This window comes from Amblyomma americanum, chromosome 4 (genome assembly GCF_052857255.1).
Source record: "Amblyomma americanum isolate KBUSLIRL-KWMA chromosome 4, ASM5285725v1, whole genome shotgun sequence".
In the NCBI taxonomy this organism is placed as follows: Eukaryota; Metazoa; Arthropoda; class Arachnida; order Ixodida; family Ixodidae; genus Amblyomma; species Amblyomma americanum.
Genome location: NC_135500.1, coordinates 59,513,648 through 59,532,378, shown reverse-complemented (window position 1 = coordinate 59,532,378; position 18,731 = coordinate 59,513,648).

Below are 18,731 nucleotides of genomic sequence, written 5' to 3'. Positions count from 1 at the left end.
AATTGCACTGCGCGAGAGTGCATTGCAGTTTAACACGAGGCGTGATCAGTGGCGAATATAGCATAGCGGCTTCGGTACCAATCTGATCTCTTCGCGCCACAGATGGAAGCTGACGAAAACAACGATGCGCAATTGCACTGCGCGAGAGTCCATTGCAGTTTAACACGAGGCGTGATCAGTGGCGAATATAGCATAGCGCTTTCGTGCAGTGACCAGCGAAGCTGATATGTCCACGTAGGCGCGGCTTCGGTACCAATCTGATCTGTTCGCGCCACAGATGGAAGCTGACGAAAACAACGATGCGCAATTCCACTGCGCGAGAGTGCATTGCAGTTTGACACGAGGCGGGATCAGTGGCGAATATAGCATAGCGCTCACGTGCAGTGAGCAGCGAAGCTGATATGTCCACGTAGGCGCGGCTTCTGTACCAATCTGATCTGTTCGCGCCACAAATGGAAGCTGACGAAAACAACGATGCGCAATTGCACTTCGCGAGAGTGCATTGCAGTTTAACACGAGGCGTGATCAGTGGCGAATATAGCATAGCGCTCTCGTGCAGCGACCAGCGAAGCTGATATGTCCACGTAAGCGCGGCTTCGGTACCAATCTGATCTGTTCGCGCCACAGATGGAAGCAGACGAAAACAACGATGCGCAATTGCACTGCGCGAGGGAGCATTGCAGTTTAACACGAGGCGTGATCAGTGGCGAATATAGCATAGCGGCTTCGGTACCAATCTGATCTGTTCGCGCCACAGATGGAAGCTGACGAAAACAACGATGCGCAATTGCACTGCGCGAGAGTCCATTGCAGTTTAACACGAGGCGTGATCAGTGGCGAATATAGCATAGCGCTTTCGTGCAGTGACCAGCGAAGCTGATATGTCCACGTAGGCGCGGCTTCGGTACCAATCTGATCTGTTCGCGCCACAGATGGAAGCTGACGAAAACAACGATGCGCAATTCCACTGCGCGAGAGTGCATTGCAGTTTAACACGAGGCGGGATCAGTGGCGAATATATCATAGCGCTCACGTGCAGTGAGCAGCGAAGCTGATATGTCCACGTAGGCGCGGCTTCGGTACCAATCTGATCTGTTCGCGCCACAAATGGAAGCTGACGAAAACAACGATGCGCAATTGCACTTCGCGAGAGTGCATTGCAGTTTAACACGAGGCGTGATCAGTGGCGAATATAGCATAGCGCTCTCGTGCAGTGACCAGCGAAGCTGATATGTCCACGTAGCCGCGGCTTCGGTACCAATCTGATCTGTTCGCGCCACAGATGGAAGCTGACGAAAACAACGATGCGCAATTCCACTGCGCGAGAGTGCATTGCAGTTTGACACGAGGCGGGATCAGTGGCGAATATAGCATAGCGCTCACGTGCAGTGAGCAGCGAAGCTGATATGTCCACGTAGGCGCGGCTTCTGTACCAATCTGATCTGTTCGCGCCACAAATGGAAGCTGACAAAAACAACGATGCGCAATTGCACTTCGCGAGAGTGCATTGCAGTTTAACACGAGGCGTGATCAGTGGCGAATATAGCATAGCGCTCTCGTGCAGCGACCAGCGAAGCTGATATGTCCACGTAAGCGCGGCTTCGGTACCAATCTGATCTGTTCGCGCCACAGATGGAAGCAGACGAAAACAACGATGCGCAATTGCACTGCGCGAGGGAGCATTGCAGTTTAACACGAGGCGTGATCAGTGGCGAATATAGCATAGCGGCTTCGGTACCAATCTGATCTGTTCGCGCCACAGATGGAAGCTGACGAAAACAACGATGCGCAATTGCACTGCGCGAGAGTCCATTGCAGTTTAACACGAGGCGTGATCAGTGGCGAATATAGCATAGCGCTTTCGGGCAGTGACCAGCGAAGCTGATATGTCCACGTAGGCGCGGCTTCGGTACCAATCTGATCTGTTCGCGCCACAGATGGAAGCTGACGAAAACAACGATGCGCAATTCCACTGCGCGAGAGTGCATTGCAGTTTAACACGAGGCGGGATCAGTGGCGAATATATCATAGCGCTCACGTGCAGTGAGCAGCGAAGCTGATATGTCCACGTAGGCGCGGCTTCGGTACCAATCTGATCTGTTCGCGCCACAAATGGAAGCTGACGAAAACAACGATGCGCAATTGCACTTCGCGAGAGTGCATTGCAGTTTAACACGAGGCGTGATCAGTGGCGAATATAGCATAGCGCTCTCGTGCAGTGACCAGCGAAGCTGATATGTCCACGTAGCCGCGGCTTCGGTACCAATCTGATCTGTTCGCGCCACAGATGGAAGCTGACGAAAACAACGATGCGCAATTGCACTGCGCGAAGGAGCATTGCAGTTTAACACGAGGCGTGATCAGTGGCGAATATAGCATAGCGCTCTCGTGCAGTGACCAGCGAAACTGATATGTCCACGTAGGCGCGGCTTCGGTACCAATCTGATCTGTTCGCGCCACAGATGGAAGCTGACGAAAACAACGATGCGCAATTGCACTGCGCGAGAGTGCATTGCAGTATAACACGAGGCGTGATCAGTGGCGAATATAGCATAGCGCTATCGTGCAGTGAACAGCGAAGCTGATATGTCCACATAGGCGCGGCTTTGGTACCAATCTGATCTGTTCGCGCCACAGATGGAAGCTGACGAAAACGTCGATGCGAAATTGCACTGCGCAAGAGTGCATTGCAGTTTAACACGAGGCGTGATCAGTGGCGAATATAGCATAGCGCTGTCGTGCAGTGACCAGCGAAGCTGATATGTCCCCGTAGGCGCGGCTTCGGTACCAATCTGATCTGTTCGCGCCACAGATGGAAGCTGACGAAAACAACGATGCGCAATTGCACTGCGCGAGAGTGCATTGCAGTTTAACACGAGGCGTGATCAGTGGCGAATATAGCATAGCGGCGTCGGTACCAATCTGATCTGTTCGCGCCACAGATGGAAGCTGACGAAAACAACGATGCGCAATTGCACTGCGCGAGAGTGCATTGCAGTTTAACACGAGGCGTGATCAGTGGCGAATATAGCATAGCGGCTTCGGTACCAATCTGATCTCTTCGCGCCACAGATGGAAGCTGACGAAAACAACGATGCGCAATTGCACTGCGCGAGAGTCCATTGCAGTTTAACACGAGGCGTGATCAGTGGCGAATATAGCATAGCGCTTTCGTGCAGTGACCAGCGAAGCTGATATGTCCACGTAGGCGCGGCTTCGGTACCAATCTGATCTGTTCGCGCCACAGATGGAAGCTGACGAAAACAACGATGCGCAATTCCACTGCGCGAGAGTGCATTGCAGTTTAACACGAGGCGGTATCAGTGGCGAATGTAGCATAGCGCTCACGTGCAGTGAGCAGCGAAGCTGATATGTCCACGTAGGCGCGGCTTCTGTACCAATCTGATCTGTTCGCGCCACAAATGGAAGCTGACGAAAACAACGATGCGCAATTGCACTTCGCGAGAGTGCATTGCAGTTTAACACGAGGCGTGATCAGTGGCGAATATAGCATAGCGCTCTCGTGCAGTGACCAGCGAAGCTGATATGTCCACGTAAGCGCGGCTTCGGTACCAATCTGATCTGTTCGCGCCACAGATGGAAGCTCACGAAAACAACGATGCGCAATTGCACTGCGCGAGGGAGCATTGCAGTTTAACACGAGGCGTGATCAGTGGCGAATATAGCATAGCGCTCTCGTGCAGTGACCAGCGAAGCTTATATGTCCACGTAGCCGCGGCTTCGGTACCAATCTGATCTGTTCGCGCCACAGATGGAAGCAGACGAAAACAACGATGCGCAATTGCACTGCGCGAGGGAGCATTGCAGTTTAACACGAGGCGTGATCAGTGGCGAATATAGCATGGCGCTCTCGTGCAGTGACCAGCGAAGCTGATATGTCCACGTAGCCGCGGCTTCGGTACCAATCTGATCTGTTCGCGCCACAGATGGAAGCTGACGAAAACAACGATGCGCAATTGCACTGCGCAAAGGAGCATTGCAGTTTAACACGAGGCGTGATCAGTGGCGAATATAGCATAGCGCTCTCGTGCAGTGACCAGCGAAACTGATATGTCCACGTAGGCGCGGCTTCGGTACCAATCTGATCTGTTCGCGCCACAGATGGAAGCTGACGAAAACAACGATGCGCAATTGCACTGCGCGAGAGTGCATTGCAGTATAACACGAGGCGTGATCAGTGGCGAATATAGCATAGCGCTATCGTGCAGTGAACAGCGAAGCTGATATGTCCACGTAGGCGCGGCTTCGGTACCAATCTGACCTGTTCGCGCCACAAATGAAAACTGACGAAAACAACGATGCGCAATTGCACTGCGCGAGAGTGCATTGCAGTTTAACACGAGGCGTGATCAGTGGCGAATATGGCATAGCGCTCTCGTGCAGTGACCAGCGAAGCTGATATGTCCACGTAGGCGCGACTTCGGTGCCAATCTGATCTGTTCGCGCCACAGATGGAAGCTGACGAAAACAACGATGCGCAATTGCACTGCTCAAGAGTGCATTGCAGTTTAACACGAGGCGTGATCAGTGGCGAATATAGCATAGCGCTCTCGTGCAGTGACCATCGAAGCTGATATGTCCACGTAGGCGCGGCTTCGGTACCAATCTGATCTGTTCGCGCCACAGATGGAAGCTGACGAAAACAACGATGCGCAATTGCACTGCGCGAGAGTGCATTGCAGTTTAACACGAGGCGTGGTCAGTGGCGAATATAGCATAGCGCACTCGTGCAGTGACCATCGAAGCTGATATGTCCACGTAGCCGCGGCTTCGGTACCAATCTGATCTGTTCGCGCCACAGATGGAAGCAGACGAAAACAACGATGCGCAATTGCACTGCGCGAGGGAGCATTGCAGTTTAACACGAGGCGTGATCAGTGGCGAATATAGCATAGCGCTCTCGTGCAGTGACCAGCGAAGCTGATATGTCCACGTAGGCGCGGCTTCGGTACCAATCTGATCTGTTCGCGCCACAGATGGAAGCTGACGAAAACAACGATGCGCAATTGCACTGCGCGAGAGTGCATTGCAGTTTAACACGAGGCGTGATCAGTGGCGAATATGGCATAGCGCTCTCGTGCAGTGACCAGCGAAGCTGATATGTCCACGTAGGCGCGGCTTCGGTACCAATCTGATCTGTTCGCGCCACAGATGGAAGCTGACGAAAACAACGATGCGCAATTGCACTGCTCAAGAGTGCATTGCAGTTTAACACGAGGCGTGATCAGTGGCGAATATAGCATAGCGCTCTCGTGCAGTGGCCATCGAAGCTGATATGTCCACGTAGGCGCGGCTTCGGTACCAATCTGATCTGTTCGCGCCACAGATGGAAGCTGACGAAAACAACGATGCGCAATTGCACTGCGCGAGAGTGCATTGCAGTTTAACACGAGGCGTGATCAGTGGCGAATATAGCATAGCGCTGTCGTGCAGTGACCAGCGAAGCTGATATGTCCCCGTAGGCGCGGCTTCGGTACCAATCTGATCTGTTCGCGCCACAGATGGAAGCTGACGAAAACAACGATGCGCAATTGCACTGCGCGAGAGTGCATTGCAGTTTAACACGAGGCGTGATCAGTGGCGAATATAGCATAGCGGCTTCGGTACCAATCTGATCTGTTCGCGCCACAGATGGAAGCTGACGAAAACAACGATGCGCAATTGCACTGCGCGAGAGTGCATTGCAGTTTAACACGAGGCGTGATTAGTGGCGAATATAGCATAGCGGCTTCGGTACCAATCTGATCTGTTCGCGCCACAGATGGAAGCTGACGAAAACAACGATGCGCAATTCCACTGCGCGAGGGTGCATTGCAGTTTAACACGAGGCGTGATCAGTGGCGAATATAGCATAGCGCTCTCGTGCTGTGACCAGCGAAGCTGATATGTCCACGGAGGCGCGGCTTCGGTACCAATCTGATCTGTTCGCGCCACAGATGGAAGCTGACGAAAACAACGATGCGCAATTGCACTGCGCGAGAGTGCATTGCAGTTTAACACGAGGCGTGATCAGTGGCGAATATAGCATAGCGCTCACGTGCAGTGAGCAGCGAAGCTGATATGTCCACGTAGGCGCGGCTTCGGTACCAATCTGATCTGTTCGCGCCACAAATGGAAGCTGACGAAAACAACGATGCGCAATTGCACTGCGCGAGAGTGCATTGCAGTTTAACACGAGGCGTGATCAGTGGCGAATATAGCATAGCGCTCTCGTGCAGTGACCAGCGAAGCTGATATGTCCACGTAGGCGCGGCTTCGGTACCAATCTGATCTGTTCGCGCCACAGATGGAAGCTGACGAAAACAACGATGCGCAATTGCACTGCGCGAGAGTGCATTGCAGTTTAACACGAGGCGTGATCAGTGGCGAATATAGCATAGCGCTCTCGTGCAGTGACCAGCGAAGCTGATATGTCCACGTAGGCGCGGCTTCGGTACCAATCTGATCTGTTCGCGCCACAGATGGAAGCTGACGAAAACAACGATGCGCAATTGCACTGCGCGAGAGTGCATTGCAGTTTAACACGAGGCGTGATCAATGGCGAATATAGCATAGCGCTCTCGTGCAGTGACCATCGAAGCTGATATGTCCACGTAGGCGCGGCTTCGGTACCAATCTGATCTGTTCGCGCCACAGATGGAAGCTGACGAAAACAACGATGCGCAATTGCACTGCGCGAGAGTGCATTGCAGTTTAACACGAGGCGTGTTCAGTGGCGAATATAGCATAGTGCTCTCGTGCAGTGACCAGCGAAGCTGATATGTCCACGTAGGCGCGGCTTCGGTACCAATCTGATCTGTTCGCGCCACAGATGGAAGCTGACGAAAACAACGATGCGCAATTGCACTGCTCAAGAGTGCATTGCAGTTTAACACGAGGCGTGATCAGTGGCGAATATAGCATAGCGCTCTCGTGCAGTGACCAGCGAAGCTGATATGTCCACGTAGCCGCGGCTTCGGTACCAATCTGATCTGTTCGCGCCACAGATGGAAGCTGACGAAAACAACGATGCGCAATTGCACTGCGCGAGGGAGCATTGCAGTTTAACACGAGGCGTGATCAGTGGCGAATATAGCATAGCGCTCTCGTGCAGTGACCAGCGAAACTGATATGTCCACGTAGGCGCGGCTTCGGTACCAATCTGATCTGTTCGCGCCACACATAGAAGCTGACGAAAACAACGATGCGCAATTGCACTGCGCGAGAGTGCATTGCAGTTTAACACGAGGCGTGATTAGTGGCGAATATAGCATAGCGGCTTCGGTACCAATCTGATCTGTTCGCGCCACAGATGGAAGCTGACGAAAACAACGATGCGCAATTGCACTGCGCGAGAGTGCATTGCAGTTTAACACGAGGCGTGATCAGTGGCGAATATAGCATAGCGCTTTCGTGCAGTGACCAGCGAAGCTGATATGTCCACGTAGGCGCGGCTTCGGTACCAATCTGATCTGTTCGCGCCACAGATGGAAGCTGACAAAAACAACGATGCGCAATTCCACTGCGCGAGAGTGCATTGCAGTTTAACACGAGGCGTGATCAGTGGCGAATATAGCATAGCGCTCTCGTGCTGTGACCAGCGAAGCTGATATGTCCACGGAGGCGCGGCTTCGGTACCAATCTGATCTGTTCGCGCCACAGATGGAAGCTGACGAAAACAACGATGCGCAATTGCACTGCGCGAGAGTGCATTGCAGTTTAACACGAGGCGTGATCAGTGGCGAATATAGCATAGCGCTCACGTGCAGTGAGCAGCGAAGCTGATATGTCCACGTAGGCGCGGCTTCGGTACCAATCTGATCTGTTCGCGCCACAAATGGAAGCTGACGAAAACAACGATGCGCAATTGCACTGCGCGAGAGTGCATTGCAGTTTAACACGAGGCGTGATCAGTGGCGAATATAGCATAGCGCTCTCGTGCAGTGACCAGCGAAGCTGATATGTCCACGTAGGCGCGGCTTCGGTACCAATCTGATCTGTTCGCGCCACAGATGGAAGCTGACGAAAACAACGATGCGCAATTGCACTGCGCGAGAGTGCATTGCAGTTTAACACGAGGCGTGATCAGTGGCGAATATAGCATAGCGCTCTCGTGCAGTGACCAGCGAAGCTGATATGTCCTCGTAGGCGCGGCTTCGGTACCAATCTGATCTGTTCGCGCCACAGATGGAAGCTGACGAAAACAACGATGCGCAATTGCACTGCGCGAGAGTGCATTGCAGTTTAACACGAGGCGTCATCAATGGCGAATATAGCATAGCGCTCTCGTGCAGTGACCATCGAAGCTGATATGTCCACGTAGGCGCGGCTTCGGTACCAATCTGATCTGTTCGCGCCACAGATGGAAGCTGACGAAAACAACGATGCGCAATTGCACTGCGCGAGAGTGCATTGCAGTTTAACACGAGGCGTGTTCAGTGTCGAATATAGCATAGTGCTCTCGTGCAGTGACCAGCGAAGCTGATATGTCCACGTTGGCGCGGCTTCGGTACCAATCTGATCTGTTCGCGCCACAGATGGAAGCTGACGAAAACAACGATGCGCAATTGCACTGCTCGAGAGTGCATTGCAGTTTAACACGAGGCGTGATCAGTGGCGAATATAGCATAGCGCTCTCGTGCAGTGACCAGCGAAGCTGATATGTCCACGTAGCCGCGGCTTCGGTACCAATCTGATCTGTTCGCGCCACAGATGGAAGCTGACGAAAACAACGATGCGCAATTGCACTGCGCGAGGGAGCATTGCAGTTTAACACGAGGCGTGATCAGTGGCGAATATAGCATAGCGCTCTCGTGCAGTGACCAGCGAAACTGATATGTCCACGTAGCCGCGGCTTCGGTACCAATCTGATCTGTTCGCGCCACAGATGGAAGCTGACGAAAACAACGATGCGCAATTGCACTGCGCGAGAGTGCATTGCAGTATAACACGAGGCGTGATCAGTGGCGAATATAGCATAGCGCTATCGTGCAGTGAACAGCGAAGCTGATATGTCCACGTAGGCGCGGCTTCGGTACCAATCTGATCTGTTCGCGCCACAAATGGAAGCTGACGAAAACAACGATGCGCAATTGCACTGCGCGAGAGTGCATTGCAGTTTAACACGAGGCGTGATCAGTGGCGAATATAGCATAGCGCTCTCGTGCAGTGACCAGCGAAGCTGATATGTCCACGTAGGCGCGGCTTCGGTACCAATCTGATCTGTTCGCGCCACAGATGAAAGCTGACGAAAACAACGATGCGCAATTGCACTGCGCGAGAGTGCATTGCAGTTTAACACGAGGCGTGATCAATGGCGAATATAGCATAGCGCTCTCGTGCAGTGACCATCGAAGCTGATATGTCCACGTAGGCGCGGCTTCGGTACCAATCTGATCTGTTCGCGCCACAGATGGAAGCTGACGAAAACAACGATGCGCAATTGCACTGCGCGAGAGTGCATTGCAGTTTAACACGAGGCGTGATCAGTGGCGAATATGGCATAGCGCTCTCGTGCAGTGACCAGCGAAGCTGATATGTCCACGTAGGCGCGGCTTCGGTACCAATCTGATCTGTTCGCGCCACAGATGGAAGCTGTCGAAAACAACGATGCGCAATTGCACTGCTCAAGAGTGCATTGCAGTTTAACACGAGACGTGATCAGTGGCGAATATAGCATAGCGCTCTCGTGCAGTGACCATCGAAGCTGATATGTGCACGTAGGCGCGGCTTCGGTACCAATCTGATCTGTTCGCGCCACAGATGGAAGCTGACGAAAACAACGATGCGCAATTGCACTGCGCGAGGGAGCATTGCAGTTTAACACGAGGCGTGATCAGTGGCGAATATAGCATAGCGCTCTCGTGCAGTGACCAGCGAAGCTGATATGTCCACGTAGGCGCAGCTTCGGTACCAATCTGATGTGTTCGCGCCACAGATGGAAGCTGACGAAAACAACGATGCGCAATTGCACTGCGCGACAGTGCATTGCAGTTTAACACGAGGCGTGATCAGTGGCGAATATAGCATAGCGCTCTCGTGCAGTGACCAGCGAAGCTGATATGTCCACGTAGGCGTGGCTTCAGTACCAATCTGATCTGTTCGCGCCACAGATGGAAGCTGACGAAAACAACGATGCGCAATTGCACTGCGCGAGAGTGCATTGCAGTTTAACACGAGGCGTGATCAGTAGCGAATATAGCATAGCGGCTTCGGTACCGATCTGATCTGTTCGCGCCACAGATGGAAGCTGACGAAAACAACGATGCGCAATTGCCCTGCGCGAGAGTGCATTGCAGTTTAACACGAGGCGTGATCAGTGGCGAATATAGCATAGCGGCTTCGGTACCAATCTGATCTGTTCGCGCCACAGATGGAAGCTGACGAAAACAACGATGCGCAATTGCCCTGCGCGAGAGTGCATTGCAGTTTAACACGAGGCGTGATCAGTAGCGAATATAGCATAGCGGCTTCGGTACCAATCTGATCTGTTCGCGCCACAGATGGAAGCTGACGAAAACAACGATGCGCAATTGCCCTGCGCGAGATTGCATTGCAGTTTAACACGAGGCGTGATCAGTGGCGAATATAGCATTGCGCTCTCGTGCAGTGACCAGCGAAGCTGATAAGTCCACGTAGGCGCGGCTTCGGTACCAATCTGCGCGCCACAGATGGAAGCTGACGAAAACAATGATGCGCAATTGCACTGCGCGAGATTGCATTGTAGTTTAACACAAGGCGTGATCAGTGGCGAATATAGCATAGCGCTCTCGTGCAGTGACCAGCGAAGCTGATATGTCCACGTAGGCGCGGCTTCGGTACCAATCTGCGCGCCACAGATGGAAGCTGACGAAAACAATGATGCGCAATTGCACTGCGCGAGATTGCATTGTAGTTTAACACGAGGCGTGATCAGTGGCGAATATAGCATAGCGCTCTCGTGCAGTGACCAGCGAAGCTGATATGTCCACGTAGGCGCGGCTTCGGTACCAATCTGATCTGTTCGCGCCACAGATGGAAGCTGACGAAAACAACGATGCGCAATTGCACTGCGCGAGAGTGCATTGCAGTTTAACACGAGGCGTGATCAGTGGCGAATATAGCATAGCGCTCTCGTGCTGTGACCAGCGAAGCTGATATGTCCACGGAGGCGCGGCTTCGGTACCAATATGATCTGTTCGCGCCACAGATGGAAGCTGACGAAAACAACGATGCGCAATTGCACTGCACGAGAGTGCATTGCAGTTTAACACGAGGCGTGGTCAGTGGCGAATATAGCATAGCGCACTCGTGCAGTGACCAGCGAAGCTGATATGTCCACGTAGCCGCGGCTTCGGTACCAATCTGATCTGTTCGCGCCACAGATGGAAGCTGACGAAAACAACGATGCGCAATTGCACTGCGCGAGGGAGCATTGCAGTTTAACACGAGAAGTGATCAGTGGCGAATATAGCATAGCGCTCTCGTGCAGTGACCAGCGAAGCTGATATGTCCACGTAGGCGCGGCTTCGGTACCAATCTGATCTGTTCGCGCGACAGATGGAAGCTGACGAAAACAACGATGCGCAATTGCACTGCGCGAGAGTGCATTGCAGTATAACACGAGGCGTGATCAGTGGCGAATATAGCATAGCGCTCTCGTGCAGTGACCAGCGAAGCTGATAGGTCCACGTAGGCGCGGCTTCGGTACCAATCTGATCTGTTCGCGCCACAGATCGAAGCTGACGAAAACAACGATGCGCAATTGCACTGCGCGAGAGAGCATTGCAGTTTAACACGAGGCGTGATCGGTGGCGAATATAGCATAGCGCTCTCGTGCAGTGACCAGCGAAGCTGGTATGTCCGCGTAGGCGCGGCTTCGGTACCAATCTGATCTGTTCGCGCCACAGATGGAAGCTGACGAAAACAACGATGAGCTATTGCACTGCGCGAGAGAGCATTGCAGTTTAACACGAGGCATGATCAGTGGCGAATATAGCATAGCGGCTTCGGTACCAATCTGATCTGTTAGCGCCACAGATGGAAGCTGACGAAAACAACGATGCGCAATTGCACTGCGCGAGAGTGCTTTGCAGTTTAACAGCAGGCGTGATCAGTGGCGAATATAGCATAGCGCTCTCGTGCAGTGACCAGCGAAGCTGATATGTCCACGTAGGCGCGGCTTCGGTACCAATCTGACCTGTTCGCGCCACAGATGGAAGCTGACGAAAACAACGATGCGCAAATCCAATTCGCGAGAGTGCATTGCAGTTTAACACGAGGCGTGATCAGTGGCGAATATAGCATAGCGCTCTCGTGCTGTGACCAGCGAAGCTGATATGTCCATGGAGGCGCGGCTTCGGTACCAATCTGATCTGTTCGCGCCACAAATGGAAGCTGACCAAAACAACGATGCGCAAATGCACTGCGCGAGAGAGCATTGCAGTTTAACACGTGGCGTGATCGGTGGCGAATATAGCATAGCGCTCTCGTGCAGTGACCAGCGAAGCTGATATGTCCGCGTAGGCGCGGCTTCGGTACCAATCTGATCTGTTCGCGCCACAGATGGAAGCTGACGAAAACAACGATGAGCTATTGCACTGCGCGAGAGAGCATTGCAGTTTAACACGAGGCGTGATCAGTGGCGAATATAGCATAGCGGCTTCGGTACCAATCTGATCTGTTCGCGCCATAGATGGAAGCTGACGAAAACAACGATGCGCAATTGCACTGCGCGAGAGTGCATTGCAGTTTAACACGAGGCGTGATCAGTGGCGAATATAGCATAGCGCTCACGTGCAGTGAGCAGCGAAGTTGATATGTCCACGTAGGCGCGGCTTCGGTACCAATCTGATCTGTTCGCGCCACAAATGGAAGCTGACGAAAACAACGATGCGCAATTGCACTGCGCGAGAGTGCATTGCAGTTTAACACGAGGCGTGATCAGTGGCGAATATAGCATAGCGCTCTCGTGCAGTGACCAGCGAAGCTGATATGTCCACGTAGGCGCGGCTTCGGTACCAATCTGATCTGTTCGCGCCACAGATGGAAGCTGAGGAAAACAACGATGCGCAATTGCACTGCGCGAGAGTGCATTGCAGTATAACACGAGGCGTGATCAGTGGCGAATATAGCATAGCGCACTCGTGCAGTGACCAGCGAAGCTGATATGTCCACGTAGCCGCGGCTTCGGTACCAATCTGATCTGTTCGCGCCACAGATGGAAGCTGACGAAAACAACGATGCGCAATTGCACTGCGCGAGGGAGCATTGCAGTTTAACACGAGGCGTGATCAGTGGCGAATATAGCATAGCGCTCTCGTGCAGTGACCAGCGAAGCTGATATTTCCACGTAGCCGCGGCTTCGGTACCAATATGATCTGTTCGCGCCACAGATGGAAGCTGACGAAAACAACGATGCGCAATTGCAATGCGCGAGGGGGCATTGCAGTTTAACACGAGGCGTGATCAGTGGCGAATATAGCATAGCGCTCTCGTGCAGTGACCAGCGAAGCTGATATGTCCACGTAGGCGCGGCTTCGGTACCAATCTGATCTGTTCGCGCCACAGATGGAAGCTGACGAAAACAACGATGCGCAATTGCACTGCGCGAGAGTGCATTGCAGTTTAACACGAGGCGTGATCAATGGCGAATATAGCGTAGCGCTCTCGTGCAGTGACCAGCGAAGCTGATATGTTCACGTAGGCGCGGCTTCGGTACCAATCTGATCTGTTCGCGCCACAGATGGAAGCTGACGAAAACAACGATGCGCAATTGCACTGCGCGAGAGTGCATTGCAGTTTAACACGAGGCGTGGTCAGTGGCGAATATAGCATAGCGCACTCGTGCAGTGACCAGCGAAGCTGATATGTCCACGTAGCCGCGGCTTCGGTACCAATCTGATCTGTTCGCGCCACAGATGGAAGCAGACGAAAACAACGATGCGCAATTGCACTGCGCGAGGGACCATTGAAGTTTAACACGAGGCGTGATCAGTGGCGAATATAGCATAGCGCTCTCGTGCAGTGACCAGCGAAGCTGATATGTTCACGTAGCCGCGGCTTCGGTACCAATCTGATCTGTTCGCGCCACAGATGGAAGCTGACGAAAACAACGATGCGCAATTGCAGTGCGCGAGGGAGCATTGCAGTTTAACACGAGGCGTGATCAGCGGCGAATATAGCATAGCGCTCTCGTGCAGTGACCAGCGAAGCTGATATGTCCACGTAGGCGCGGCTTCGGTACCAATCTGATCTGTTCGCGCCACAGATGGAAGCTGACGAAAACAACGATGCGCAATTGCACTGCGCGAGAGTGCATTGCAGTATAACACGAGGCGTGATCAGTGGCGAATATAGCATAGCGCTAACGTGCAGTGAACAGCGAAGCTGATATCTCCACGTAGGCGCGGCGTCGGTACCAATCTGATCTGTTCGCGCCACAGATGGAAGCTGACGAAAACAACGATGCGCAATTGCACTGCGCGAGGGAGCATTGCAGTTTAACACGAGGCGTGATCAGTGGCGAATAAAGCATAGCGCTCTCGTGCAGTGACCAGCGAAGCTGATATGTCCACGTAGGCGCGGCTTCGGAACCAATCTGATCTGTTCGCGCCACAGATGGAAGCTGACGAAAACAACGATGCGCAATTGCACTGCGCGAGGGAGCATTGCAGTTTAACACGAGGCGTGATCAGTGGCGAATATAGCATAGCGCTCTCGTGCAGTGACCAGCGAAGCTGATATGTCCACGTAGGCGCGGCTTCGGAACCAATCTGATCTGTTCGCGCCACAGATGGAAGCTGACGAAAACAACGATGCGCAATTGCACTGCCCGAGAGTGCATTGCAGTTTAACACGAGGCATGATCAGTGGCGAATATAGCATAGCGCTCTCGTGCAGTGAACAGCGAAGCTGATATGTCCACGTAGGCGCGGCGTCGGAACCAATCTGATCTGTTCGCGCCACAGATGGAAGCTGTCCAAAACAACGATGCGCAATTGCACTGCGCGAGAGTGCATTGCAGTTTAACACGAGGCGTGATCAGTGGCGAATATAGCATAGCGCTCTCGTGCAGTGACCAGCGAAGCTGATATGTCCACGTAGGCGCGGCTTCGGAACCAATCTGATCTGTTCGCGCCACAGATGGAAGCTGACGAAAACAACGATGCGCAATTGCACTGCGCGAGGGAGCATTGCAGTTTAACACGAGGCGTGATCAGTGGCGAATAAAGCATAGCGCTCTCGTGCAGTGACCAGCGAAGCTGATATGTTCACGTAGGCGCGGCTTCGGTACCAATCTGATCTGTTCGCGCCACAGATGGAAGCTGACGAAAACAACGATGCGCAATTGCACTGCGCGAGAGTGCATTGCAGTTTAACACGAGGCGTGGTCAGTGGCGAATATAGCATAGCGCACTCGTGCAGTGACCAGCGAAGCTGATATGTCCACGTAGCCGCGGCTTCGGTACCAATCTGATCTGTTCGCGCCACAGATGGAAGCAGACGAAAACAACGATGCGCAATTGCACTGCGCGAGGGACCATTGAAGTTTAACACGAGGCGTGATCAGTGGCGAATATAGCATAGCGCTCTCGTGCAGTGACCAGCGAAGCTGATATGTCCACGTAGCCGCGGCTTCGGTACCAATCTGATCTGTTCGCGCCACAGATGGAAGCTGACGAAAACAACGATGCGCAATTGCAGTGCGCGAGGGAGCATTGCAGTTTAACACGAGGCGTGATCAGCGGCGAATATAGCATAGCGCTCTCGTGCAGTGACCAGCGAAGCTGATATGTCCACGTAGGCGCGGCTTCGGTACCAATCTGATCTGTTCGCGCCACAGATGGAAGCTGACGAAAACAACGATGCGCAATTGCACTGCGCGAGAGTGCATTGCAGTATAACACGAGGCGTGATCAGTGGCGAATATAGCATAGCGCTAACGTGCAGTGAACAGCGAAGCTGATATCTCCACGTAGGCGCGGCGTCGGTACCAATCTGATCTGTTCGCGCCACAGATGGAAGCTGACGAAAACAACGATGCGCAATTGCACTGCGCGAGGGAGCATTGCAGTTTAACACGAGGCGTGATCAGTGGCGAATAAAGCATAGCGCTCTCGTGCAGTGACCAGCGAAGCTGATATGTCCACGTAGGCGCGGCTTCGGAACCAATCTGATCTGTTCGCGCCACAGATGGAAGCTGACGAAAACAACGATGCGCAATTGCACTGCGCGAGGGAGCATTGCAGTTTAACACGAGGCGTGATCAGTGGCGAATATAGCATAGCGCTCTCGTGCAGTGACCAGCGAAGCTGATATGTCCACGTAGGCGCGGCTTCGGAACCAATCTGATCTGTTCGCGCCACAGATGGAAGCTGACGAAAACAACGATGCGCAATTGCACTGCGCGAGAGTGCATTGCAGTTTAACACGAGGCATGATCAGTGGCGAATATAGCATAGCGCTCTCGTGCAGTGAACAGCGAAGCTGATATGTCCACGTAGGCGCGGCGTCGGAACCAATCTGATCTGTTCGCGCCACAGATGGAAGCTGTCCAAAACAACGATGCGCAATTGCACTGCGCGAGAGTGCATTGCAGTTTAACACGAGGCGTGATCAGTGGCGAATATAGCATAGCGCTCTCGTGCAGTGACCAGCGAAGCTGATATGTCCACGTAGGCGCGGCTTCGGAACCAATCTGATCTGTTCGCGCCACAGATGGAAGCTGACGAAAACAACGATGCGCAATTGCACTGCGCGAGAGTGCATTGTAGTTTAACACGAGGCGTGATCAGTGGCGAATATAGCATAGCGCTCTCGTGCTGTGACCAGCGAAGCTGATATGTCCACGTAGGCGCGGCTTCGGTACCAATCTGATCTGTTCGCGCCACAGATGGAAGCTGACGAAAACAACGATGCGCAATTGCACTGCGCGAGAGTGCATTGTAGTTTAACACGAGGCGTGATCAGTGGCGAATATAGCATAGCGCTCTCGTGCTGTGACCAGCGAAGCTGATATGTCCACGTAGGCGCGGCTTCGGTACCAATCTGATCTGTTGGCGCCACAGATGGAAGCTGACGAAAACAACGTTGCGCAATTGCACTGCGCGAGAGTGCATTGCAGTTTACCACGAGGCGTGTTCAGTGGCGAATATAGCATAGCGCTCTCGTGCAGTGACCAGCGAAGCTGATATGTCTAAGTAGGCGCGGCTTCGGTACCAATCTGATCTGTTCGCGCCACAGATGGAAGCTGACGAAAACAACGATGCGCAATTGCACTGCGCGAGAGAGCATTGCAGTTTAACACGAGGCGTGATCAGTGGCGAATATAGCATAGCGCTCTCGTGATGTGACCAGCGAAGCTGATGTGTTCGCGCAGCCGTGGTTCCGGTGCCAATCTGATCTGTTCGCGCCACAGATGGAAGCTGACGAAAACAACGATGCGTAATTGCACTGCGCGAGAGAGCATTGCAGTTTAACACGAGGCGTGATCAGTGGCGAATATAGCATAGCGCTCTCGTGATGTGACCAGCGAAGCTGATGTGTTCGCGCAGCCGTGGTTCCGGTGCCAATCTGATCTGTTCGCGCCACAGATGGAAGCTGACGAAAACAACGATGCGCAATTGCACTGCGCGAGAGAGCATTGCAGTTTAACACGAGGCGTGATCGGTGGCGAATATAGCATAGCGCTCTCGTGCAGTGACCAGCGAAGCTGATGTGTTCGCGCAGCCGTGGTTCCGGTACCAATCTGATCTGTTCGCGCCACAGATGGAAGCTGACGAAAACAACGATGCGCAATTGCACTGCGCGAGAGAGCATTGCAGTTTAACACGAGGCGTGATCGGTGGCGAATATAGCATAGCGCTCTCGTGATGTGACCAGCGAAGCTGATGTGTTCGCGCAGCCGTGGTTCCGGTACCAATCTGATCTGTTCGCGCCACAGATGGAAGCTGACGAAAACAACGATGCGCAATTGCACTGCGCGAGAGAGCATTGCAGTTTAACACGAGGCGTGATCGGTGGCGAATATAGCATAGCGCTCTCGTGATGTGACCAGCGAAGCTGATGTGTTCGCGCAGCCGTGGTTCCGGTGCCAATCTGATCTGTTCGCGCCACAGATGGAAGCTGACAAAAACAACGATGCGCAATTGCACTGCGCGAGAGAGCATTGCAGTTTAACACAAGGCGTGATCGGTGGCGAATATAGCATAGCGCTCTCGTGCAGTGACCAGCGAAGCTGGTATGTCCACGTAGGCGCGGCTTCGGTACCAATCTGATCTGTTCGCGCCACAGATGGAAGCTGACGAAAACAACGATGCGCAATTGCACTGCGCGAGAGAGCATTGCAGTTTAACACGAGGCGTGATCAGTGGCGAATAAAGCATAGCGCTCTCGTGCAGTGACCAGCGAAGCTGATATGTTCACGTAGGCGCGGCTTCGGTACCAATCTGATCTGTTCGCGCCACAGATGGAAGCTGACGAAAACAACGATGCGCAATTGCACTGCGCGAGAGTGCATTGCAGTTTAACACGAGGCGTGGTCAGTGGCGAATATAGCATAGCGCACTCGTGCAGTGACCAGCGAAGCTGATATGTCCACGTAGCCGCGGCTTCGGTACCAATCTGATCTGTTCGCGCCACAGATGGAAGCAGACGAAAACAACGATGCGCAATTGCACTGCGCGAGGGACCATTGAAGTTTAACACGAGGCGTGATCAGTGGCGAATATAGCATAGCGCTCTCGTGCAGT